Source organism: Erpetoichthys calabaricus, chromosome 5 (assembly GCF_900747795.2).
Source record: "Erpetoichthys calabaricus chromosome 5, fErpCal1.3, whole genome shotgun sequence".
NCBI classification, from domain to species: domain Eukaryota; kingdom Metazoa; phylum Chordata; class Cladistia; order Polypteriformes; family Polypteridae; genus Erpetoichthys; species Erpetoichthys calabaricus.
This window is the reverse complement of record NC_041398.2, coordinates 70,011,354-70,023,468: the sequence shown is the minus strand read 5'-3', so window position 1 is coordinate 70,023,468 and position 12,115 is coordinate 70,011,354.

The following is a 12,115-nucleotide window of genomic DNA, read 5'->3' as shown; positions in this document are numbered from 1 at the left end:
CAAGTCAGCCACTCAGCTCTAGTCTTCACTATTTTCAGGAGGGCTTCTGTTAGGCCCTAGCTTTCCCTTCTGTTTTAATTGCTTAATACTTTGCCATATCTGCCTTTGAATTCCTACAGCTTGGTGTCACCATATTCTAAAAAAACCCAAAAACATATAATTATCCTTCTTACTCACTAATGTACTTCTCCCATTCAGTGCTCATCCGAAAGGCATTTCACGCTCATTGCAAACAATCCTTCTTTTGCCCAACCCAAGTGAAAACATCCGAAGTGGTATTTCTCTGTGCGTTTTAAACAACTGGTAAAAAGGCTGGCATCAGGAATGGCAACAGTCTTAATAAGCTCTGTTAAAAGAAGTAGTCAAAGTAAGATACAGTACATATATACCACATATAAAGAGTCTAATCATATCCAGAACTATAAGGAAAAGCACTTTTGCAACTGGTAAGTATCTCACAGATATTTTATCCCAGTTGTAACTGGACACTCTAAAATGGTTGTTCATTGTCAGTGAGTCTTCAAAGCACACAGAGAAGTTTTACTTGATTTCAAAGGAGTGTGGCATGTAAGCGTTCCCTGTACTATTTTCATGAAATAACTACTTTTAAATCTCAAACAGATTCTCTCAGGAAGCTGGGTGAGGTTAATGTTGTGTTTGATCAATAATCAGACTGAAGGGATTGAGTGTAATGCCCTCAAAAAGAAACTGAAACCTCAGCTGTCAGCTAATGATACCCTCTTATAAACAGCAGTTTTAAAGGGCCACTCTTACAAAGCTGCACAGTATTATTCATGGGAGGATAAACAGGCTGAACATTGAAGGTTAGCGCCTGTACAGACTGGAGCACAAGCTGAGCTCCCCAGTCTCTGGCCTCTCACTAATTCCCAGCATGGATACTCTACTCTCAAAGACTGGCATTCAGCTTTGTTGCATCTGTACTTGAAAACTGTGGTCCTGAAGCTCAATCGGCCTTCCTGTTTAAAATCAAGCTCAAGTCTTATCTTTCTTCCAATGCTCTCTAATGTTTCCATGCGGATACCTCAAGTTTTAGTTCTGTGACGCCAGCTCCCAGAGGTTGGCAAAACCACAGCTATCGGTTGACAGTATTACTTTTGTGATATCGTCAACTGTTTTGTTTGCATTCTGCACAAATAACAACTGTATATTTACATTTGTAGTATATTTATGGCAACTGCATGATAAGAAGCAAAGCATGATGAAGAAACCTTGGCAGGACATTTTCAGTTGTAAGGATGAAGAGAGCACAAATCAAGAGAGATAACTAACAACTGGAGATTCCCAATAACTAATCTAAGACAAGGGGATTACTGGTAAACCCACCTCACCTTTAAAAATGGCTCAGCTAGAGAGATGGCAGGCCAAAACTCAGGTTTCATGGAGAACCCAAGAATCAGTAAGATCAAGGAGAGTGTAGGAGATCTGCGTCTTGCGTCAGCTGATGAATATCTCAGTGTGCAGCCAGGAGAAGTCTTAGATGTCTTGTCATTTAATGCTGATCTCTTGTGTGGTGGTAAGTATAAATTTGCTGTAGCCTATAAGGTTTATATAAATCAACAACAATGGCCAGGTGGAGGGCAGCCAACACTGGATACAGAGATATCCTGAGACAAAATCAGAGTGTGAGAAAGGAATGTGATTAAGTAAGAAATCCACTACCATTTTGGGTATCTAGCACCAGTCATCCATGGAAAAGCTCATGCTTGACTGATCCAGTACAAACATAACATCTCACTCATTTTATCTGCCACCTAAACAAGGATAACAATGTGCAAAATACCCCAAGGTATTCAAGGGTCTCCTAAGTGTGCCAGTGTAGGCTGAACACTAAAACTCTTACTCTGGTACAACTGAATATACAGTTAGCTGTACAGAATGTGTAGTCTCGCGGGGCCAGACATGACTCTTGAATTAGAAGGCACATTTGGGGACAACAAATTAAAAAGTGTGCAGTGAACAGGGGTGAAATTCTGCTCTGCAAAAGCTACACTCACAGGGTTTCTTTCTGAAACACCTGTCCTCTACTCCTCTAGTTTGTGTATTTTAAACCTCTGCTGGGGATTCAGGAAGAGAGGGAAAGAAACCAAAAAAGGACTTGATGCTGAGAGAAAATAAAAAGTTAAAATTGCTGTTACCCATTTAGGAGATTAGTAGCACAATGAAACTGAAGCTTAATGAACAATTTGTACATTTCAATGATCTTTGTGACAGAAGAGAGAGCTACCTGGCTGCACGTGTTTGAGATGTGCTTCTGTATGCTACGATATCTTTCTGCCACTTTGACTAACATATCACTATATGTCATGACAGCGACCAGAGTCTAGATAAGCATTGTGGTCTATACACCACGTGTTAAAACACTGTGGCTATTCTGGAAAGGATATGTTTGTCTTATCAATTAACTTATTAAGGTATTTGTTTAGGCGTGCAGTCAGAAGGTGGATCCTGTGCAGCCTTAGTTTTCTTGGGCTGGGGTTGTTAAGCAAAATTGTTGATTTGGGTGTATTGAGTACTGAAATCAGCAATTACTGTGGCTCTTCATTATCGACTGTCTTAAGCATGGACGTCTGACAGAGTGTGACACATCGTTTACTTCGAATGCATATTTTGCAATTCATATTTTCACAAACGCAGCTATCAATTCTTTCAAGCTTATATCGACTCCTACACTATCGCTGTAACTGAACAAAAGAGAGCATGCACAGCACCTGTAACAACATACTGTTCATGTTTTATGTCTTCAAATGCCAAGTTATAATCTGAGTATACAGAAAGGTTTTTCCCTTGCAACAGGTTTTTATTTTTAACTTCTGCAATGTGCTCTCTGTAATCACAACACACATACAGTATACAGTATTTAACAGGGGCCTTTTTAAGAGACTTTTCGACTGTAAACAGTTCATTGTAAGTTTGCTCTCAGTTGAATCAGCTCAATGAGAGCACCTTTAATCTTTGCAGTTCAAAATCACCGCCCCTACTCTGAGCACCACCTTCATGAGGCATTGGATTGGTTTAGAAATGTGACACTCCGTGAGCCGTCTAATGGTTCTCGCCCAGTTATAAGCACAATTCACTCATTGTTGTCTCCTGACATATATATTACTAACTGTCCCCCACGGCTCCACCACAATTCACTCATTGTTGTCTCCTGACATATATATTACTAACTGTCCCCCACGGCTCCACCTGCATAGAAGTGAAACAGGACAAACTTTAAAAATCAATAAAAATTTTTAAAAAATGTAATAATTTATATGAGAAGAATTTATATTGATAGCTTTTGTATCTGAGGGCCTCTTAATATACAATATTTTTGGTTTTGCTAGCAGGGGGGAGAATGTACCTGTGATCTCTTTGCCAAAAATGTAAAAAGTTGGGAAAGGTATCTCTGGCCAAGCGGAAGGTAGTGGTAAGCTCCACCGTCAAACGTTGCCACTTTATTTGATGGGAGAGTGTCGCCCGTGTGGAGAGAAGAGCATGTGGCCATGATATCTCTGAGCAGGTACCCTCTAAAACAGTGGTCCCCAACCGGTTTTTGGGGTTAGGGTTTGGAGTCGGGATTCTGAGGATTCAGGGCGGGTTCGTAGGGCAGTTTTATACACAATTTACATTACATTTCTATTAAGTTATTAAGCAGTTCGCATACGTTTGCAACCCGAGATTTTTCTTCTTTTTTTGCATATAACAAAGACATATGCATTGCACATCACAAACATTAACACTGTTATCGTTTTTTCGTGTCTGCTGTTTCTATAGGAGGGTGACAATGAGTTAAATTCCAATGGATGTTTTTCAGATGTTGACAAACAATAAGCAAAAGGTATCACTGAAAACCACAGAAAACAAAAACATCAAAAAAAAAAAAAACAGTATGAGGAAAGTTCGAAGAAAGAATTTTTTTTACATTGTTTCTGTTTGGGGATCGTTGTGCAAATGTGTACAACTCAGCTGCGACCACAGATCTAACTGCTCTGTGGATGATTCATTCAAGCATTTCAAAGTCACTTCGTTGTAATGAAAGTGTAAATGTAAATCTGCCGAATGCACTTTGTAGTAACGAGATTTCTATAGACACGTGCCATATGGGTAAGCTGTCGGGACCATAAAATACTTTGTTGTAATACTCTCTCACCTCGGTCTCTCTCCTCTCTCTGCGCCGCTGCAAAGCCCCACCCGCCAAGCGTTCTGAAAAGTCTGAGTGAGTCTCCGTTGCCGGCAGTTCTCTTGCTGTCAGACGGCTGCGGCTCCGTAGTGGGCCGCAGACCAGGGGTTGGGGACCCCTGCTCTAGAACACATGTAGCTGTGATCTCTCTCTCAAAAATGTCAACCGTTACACTTTAACAATCTCTAGATGATAATGTCTGCTGAACAAACAGGTATCGCTATTTAAGCGGAGGAAAGGTATGCTCCAACACATGGCGAGAGGTAGAACAACTCAAACGGAGGCTGGCACATGAGTGAGGATGGCCCCGCCTGCCTCCCTACTCCTGAGGTCCCGCAGCATGTCTCTCAGATTCACGCTATAATATATAGCGCGATGAGAGAAGTCGCAAAATCAACAGGAATGTTCAAGCAAATTATAGAAAAAATCCCGATCAAAATCTGTTAAGTAGTTCTCTTGTGAAAAGCGGACAGACATTCAGACAGACAGACGTTGGATTTTATATATAGAGAGAGAGATATCTGACTCAGCAAGACTACAGAATGTGAGTGCATATGTTAAATAGACTAATAGTATCATACTCAGATATACAATACACAAATCAAAGTCATGCCATGTAATTCTGACCAGCATCATACAGATCAGCCACCTTTTGTGAGACATACATGCACAACATCTAAGAGTGTATGTGGCACAAAACTATTTCATCATGCAGGTTAAGACAACTGTGAGCCGTCAACCCATTTGCTCCCCTGCCACAGACTAGGCCTCAGATCTAGTGTGAAGGTAAACTAGTATTCCTGCATAATATGAACATTGTCAATATCTCCATCACTTTCTACTGTCTAACATCACCCTCCTCAGCAGCAATTTAACCAACTTAAACACTAACGGCTGCATGGGGCTCCTAATTATTCCCTTGTTATGGAAGTACCCGGTACGTCCACCTTTATTTCTCAAATCCTTATAAGTCCTATGAGAGGAAGCACTTCCCCTTCCTGTTGGGTGGGCAGCGGACACTTCAGCCTCTAGCCCGCATACAGCCCTGCCCTTCTTGCGAAGAACTGTCTGATGACTGCAATACTTTACAGCAATAATAATAATAATAATAATAATAATAATAATAATATATTTGATTTATTTAGCACCTTTCATATATTCAAAGTGCTTCACAAATCAATATTACAATACAATATCAGATAAACTGATCAACAAAATAAAATATCAGGCAGCACAACTATATTTAATTTTATAGTAACATATTTTCTTATTTATATATAGTAATGGACATTGAGAAAATATGTTTTTAAACTTTAACTCATTGGACCTCAACATTTTTTATTTTCAGGCCTTCATATTGCGTACCTTGAATGGTAAATACATTTTCTTGTATGGGACCTGAGTCAAGGACTTGATTAAATCACTCAAATTTCCATTTTCAATACATCTTAAAAAATGGAGACCCATTATGAAAAATGACATCTCCACAGCTGGCTAAATACTGTAGCAACTCTTGCATATCATCTCATTAACACCCTGACTTTTACATTAATCACACTGGAATGCTGTTTGCTGTGGTGGAATCAAAAGAAACAAAAGAAAACAAAACACGAATGAGGAAAACACTGGAAACAAACTAATTCCACTCACGTGTGCTAGTGCAATTTACAAAAAGCAAAAATGTGGGGTATGACAAACGTTGAGGCCATGATAAAAGCATTATGCTACATGTAATGCCATCAACACACAGAGCCACTGAGTTCATTAATCTCATACAAATAATAACAGATTGTGCATGCTATAGATATTATGTTGCTGCTTTATACTGCTAAAACTACCAACAGATTAGAACAGAAGAGCATACAAGATGGCACAAGTGGGTAGCACTGCCTCATCACAGATTTAGGACCCTGTTCATTTCTATCTGGGGTGAACAGAGTTCATCCATTTCCCCTGGGATCACATGAAAGTTTTGTCAGGTATTCCAGCTTCTTCTCACGGTCCATAAGCAGTATCCTGATTGATGATACAATACTGGACCGATACAAGTACGAGCATAAGTGAGCAGTTCTATCTACAGTGAGTTGGCTTTCAGCTCCTTTCACCTTCTACTGGAGAAAAATGGGTTCAAAGACTGAATGGATCACCCAAACTAATGGAATCTAATACTATATACAGTAATCTATATATATAATTCATTAAGCAGCCGACAGGGCACACAAGACAACCATGGGATACGCACGACATAGCCACGCCCGCCAACTCACAGAGACCCGCCCACCAACTCTAAGAATTCACTAAGTCCAAGGCAAGCAAGACGCACGCAAGACAGAGCCCCACCCACCAACAATTCACTAAGCAGCCGACCATGGCACATGCACGACAGAGCCACGCCCACCAACAATTCAAGCAAGAGCGAAAGCATTTGCCAAGAATGTTTTCATTAATCAAGAACGAAAGTCGGATGTTCGAAGACGATCACATACCGTCGTAGTTCTGACCATAAACGATGCCGACTGGCGATCCGGCGGCATTATTCCCATGACCCGCCGGGCAGCCAACTGGGTAACCAAAGTCTTTGTGTTCCAGGGAGAGTATGGTTGCAAAGCTGAAACTTAAAGGAATTGACGGAAGGGCACCACCAGGTGTGGAGCCTTTCGCTTAATTTGACTCAACACGGGAAACCTTACCCGGCCCGGACACGGAGAGGATTGACAGATTGATAGGTCTTTCTCGATTCTGTGGGTGGTGGTGCATGGCCGTTCTTAGTTGGTGGAGCGATTTGCCTGGTTAATTCCGATAACGAACGAGACTCCCTCCTGCTAAATAGTTACGCTGACAAAAGAGCGGTCGGCGTCCAACTTGTTAGAGGGACAAGTGGCTTTCAGCCACGTGAGATTGAGCAATAACAGGTCTGTGATGCCCTTAGATGTCCAGTGCTGCACGCGTGCTAAACTGAATGGATCAACGTGTGTCTACCTGGCGCCAAGAGGCGTGGCTAAGCCGTTGAACCCCATTCGTGATGGAAATCGGGGCTTGCAATTGTTCCCCACGAACAAGGAATTCCCAGTAAGTCCGGGTCATATGCTCGCACTGATTAAGTCCCTGCCCTTTGTACACACATCCCCCTCGCTACTACCATGGTCGGGTGACTTGGTGGATTATATATAGAAAAGCAGCCGGAACCGCAAAGAACAATGATAAGTCATCGTGGCTCAGAGGTGCATGAGGACTGTAGCAGAGACGAAAGCGATGGAGGCGGTGTTTGGAAAATGAACAGTCAACGTGACTCACAGGTGCATGTGGACTGTACACAGATGAAAGCGACTCAGGTGAGGAGTTGGGGGCGGGCACATGAGCAGGCAGTGCGTACTGAACGATGACTAAGAGATGACTAAAAAATCATCAGACTAGAAAGGCGGGGGGGGGCCGGGGCAGAGGGGGCATCCTTCCCCTCTCTCCCCGTTCCGCCCCCCGCGCCCGAGCCACGTCCAGCCCCGTCCCTCGCTCTGGGAGGTGGAGGCGCGACGGCGGTCCTCCAGTTTTGAGTCACGGACAATTGTATGTTGCCCTCTCCAGAGTTCCATCTTTTCATTCACCTACAGTCGTATCCTCAAACCCACCCCATTTGGACAACTGTGTCTTTCAGAAAGTGTTCACCCATCAATACATAATTATGCGGCGTAGTGGCTAGTATACTATAATAGAATAACTTTTTCAAACTTCAGAATCATAGGAAGCTTGAACATACCCCAAATCTATTTGAATCTAATCGAAATCAAATCTAATATTTGCTTTCAGCTTTGATCCAAATTTCTAACTGAGGGTCATGTTGGGAACATGCAGAGTCAGACAGACCAGGCCACCTTATCCTGTGACACTTTTCCAGTCCGAACTTGTGAACACATTGTTACTCCCAGGCAGGTTGAGAGATATATCCATCCAGCATAGCTTAGTTTGCCATGAGGGTTTCTCCAAGTGGGCTACGCCTTGTACATGCCCTGTATATAACATGTATAACTGCATGCTCAAACCACTTCAAATGACTCTTCTTGATCTTGAGAAGAACACATTTTAATTCAAGTTCCTGCTCTATTGTTGAGTGTCTGAGTCTATCTCAGGGTGAGCACAGCAATGATTCCCTTCTACGATGGTGAATTTGATATGGTGGGGGTACTTGTGCATTTAACATATTTTTAACATTACATTACCTTGCCTGGAAATATGAGCTGCCAACTGTGCTACAGACTGGTCTATGTGGAGAGACCAGACAAGCAACAATCCAAAAATGCCATTCTCAAGATAACTCTAAATAAATCAAAGAGAACCTCATCCATGACAGGGGTACTGGATCATAAATGGGAACAGACATGATCACTGGATAGAAAAAGTTGCATAGAGTTGTGGATTCATCACCTGCAAGGCGAAAGGTAAAAGTTGAATAAAATGGAGTAATAAAGTGGAATAGTAAAACATAACATTACAGAACATCTTAAAACTGCTTAATCCAGTCTAAGGTTACAGGGGACTTAAGTCTACTCCAGTAGCACTGGGCACAAAGTGAGTAACCATAGGGGGAAAGAAGACTGCATGGAGCACCAGTTCATCACACAGCTCACTGCCACAATTTGGCCAATTTAGAATTCCTTGTAAGGCAGCACCAAAAATGTTGCCTCAGTACCTTTACATCTCTCTCTATATAAAATCCAACGTCTGTCTGTCTGCTTTTCACGAGAGAACTACTTAACAGATTTAGATTGGGTTTTTTTCTATAATTTGCTTGAACATTCCCCTTGATTTTGCGACTTCTCTCACTGCGCTATGTATAATAGTTCACTTGCTGTACCGATTTGTTTGCGTGAATCCGAGAGACACCCAGTGGGCCGAGGGGAGGTGGAGGGGCCCTCCGCAACCACGCACCAGCCTCGGGGCTACCTTACATCCACTTAGCTAGCGAACGAGAGAACTACTTAACGGATTTAGATTGTTTTTTTTCTAGAATTCGCTTGAACATTCTGGTTGATTTTGCGACTTCTCCCATTGCACTAAGAATCACAGTTCGCTTGCAGGAGTGATATATTTACGCTAATCTGAGACAGAGGCTGCGGGCCGAGGGGAGGGGGAAGTGTGATGTCAGGAGTAGGGAGCTGGGCAGGGCCCTCCTCACTGTCCTGTTTCACTAATACGCAGGCAGAGCCGTGGGGGACGGCAAGTTATAATATAATATAATATCCATCCATCCATCCATTTTCCAACCCACTGAATCCGAACACAGGGTCACGGGGGTCTGCTGGAGCCAATCCCAGCCAACACAGGGCACAAGGCAGGAACCAATCCCGGGCAGGGTGCCAACCCACCGCAGTAATATAATATAATATAATATAATATAATATAATATAATATAATATAATATAATATAATATAATATAATATAATATAATATAATATAATGCAAAGTTGACTGACTCACTCATCAACAAAAAAACTATTTCTGTTTAGTTAAAAAGCTGAAATTTGGCAGGATGGTACATCTAGGCCAGTAGGTATCTGCTAAGAAAGGACATTTAAATGTAGCAATATGTAAGAGTAAAGCCTAACTACCTCAAAATAGCAAAAACACCTTGATGGTTTTGCTTGAAATTTAGTGATGTCACAGAAAAAAGAAAATTAGCCAACATGTATTTGTTTTATTTGTCCATATTTGTCAGTAATAATGTTTAACAAGTTGGCTATTTTTAGGGACTGAGTCCTTTTTCCTCATGACTGGTGCAAAGGAACAGAAAGAAATGGACAGAGAAATGAGGCTGATGCTTTATGCAAATGAAAATCACTACCTTAAGTGAAGGGAAAGAACGAAAGTTTTGAGGCATTCAAAGCAGACATGCTTATCAAGTTGCTTCCTTAGGTACATGCAGTACTCCCTGTTATGTTGGTGTCTTCTTACTCCTTGCGATGTGTTGTAAAATATATACAAATTTAATGGACAATTGTCTCCTGTGGAATCCTGATATCACTTTTGTGAACAAATGTTTATTGAAAAGAAAAAGTACAATACAAGTAGAAACAGGGTGTATGAAATTATGAGGTAATGAAATAAACCACCCCCACCACAACCAGCAAAACAACCCTGTAAAGAACTAAATTGACAAAAAATGGAGAACTGACTAAAGTTGCGTCTGCATGACGAATCAGAAAGGGCAGTAATCCACTGCCAGACTGCATAAGAAAGGCAACAAAGAGGATAGGTTCCCACTATCACTAACCATGAGATAATCTTTCTCCCACAAGCTTGGTGACCAAAATCCACTGCCTGATGTTGGAACCAGACGCTCGATTAATCCTCACTGCTGAGAGTTTAAAAAGAGTTAGGTTATAGTTGATCGCACTTGTATACTGTACATACACTATGAATAATGGGTTGGGAGACAAAGGGCCCTTGGTGGAGAAATAGACGCAGTACTATGGAGAAATGTGGTGTCCCCTTGGAAGTCAGACTATGATGAGCTGCTACATTCCGGTTTGCAAAACATAAGCAGTGAAGGGCCAGAACAGCGTACCAACTCACTTCAAGCCCTGGGTATAACACAAGTCAGGAGCGATGGCATGCCTTTGTCAGTTTAAACGCTTGCTAGGCTCAGTAAAGGGGTCCCCTCAGACAGAACATATAGGAGGTGGACATTGGTGCTAATGTAGTGTGGCACTCTGACCACTCCTCCCCACAACGTTCAACTAATATGTTGTCATGTAAAAGTAAGAACAAAAGGCAAGAAGGAGCAAGACGCCAACTAAATAGAGAACCACCAGTAATTTGATTCCACTTCAAACACTGGAGCACTGTACATAGTTCACCATATCATTTCTTTTCAGTGTTATTTTTTCTGTATAATGCTTTACATTGTAAGTCCCATGTAAATACTCCGCCTGTAAAAGTCAATCTTGTATGTAATAAATTATAGTAAACCATGGCTTTGTTAATATTGATCTAAAACTTTGTGACGGTACAAGATTACAAATCAAAGCATTACATTGAATTATTATTATTTATTTAGCAGGCATCTTATCTAAAGCTGCCTTTTTTACAGGTTTTACTACATGATGAAATTATATTTATATTTCAAAATTCATTATTAATAACATCCTTTTTAAATTCAAAATAATGCAGTTTCCTTTAAAATTGTGTTTTTCCAATGACCATCAACAAAAGTCAAGATCAGTCACTAGTAAAAGGAAGGACTGATCTACGGCATGAACGTTTTACTCCTGGGTAATTGTATGTAGTATGTTGAAGAGTAAGGAACTCCAGCAAGCAAATAATATTAACCACTGGTAAAAAAAAAAAAAAAAAAAAATAAAAAAAAAAAATATATATATATATACCTGGTAGGTAACTACCCATGAATGCAATTACCCCGATCTACATGCTGTCAAATGAACGAACACACACCATGGCACAACGTTAGAGGCTTTGCCTCTAGCGCTGATGTCCGACATTCCATTCCCCGAGAGGGGATGCAGTGAGTGTGTACGCCTGATGAGCCCAGAATTAGGGCAAAACACGTGTCGTGTATTCTTTGCATTATTTGACAGTAAAACTATTTCAACCATTCTATGATCTGCTTCTCACAACTGAAAGAGGGCACTGTGGCGGATGTTAGCCGACTTGCTGACCAACCACAAGCGTTACCTATATATATATAAAAGAAGTCGTCATATAGGACTACTGACACATTCGATTAACTGATGCCTCTATAACCAACACCCATCCTCTTAGGAAATTTCCCAGGAGAAGCTGGCTAAGATTACTAGTCTAATATAATATAATGCAACATTGTGATGTAGTGCTAGCGTCGGTCATTGTCTGCTTTCAATTTATGTTACTTGCGGTGCCCGCAAATGTTTCCTCCTGGTACTCTGGTTCTCCTACCACAACTC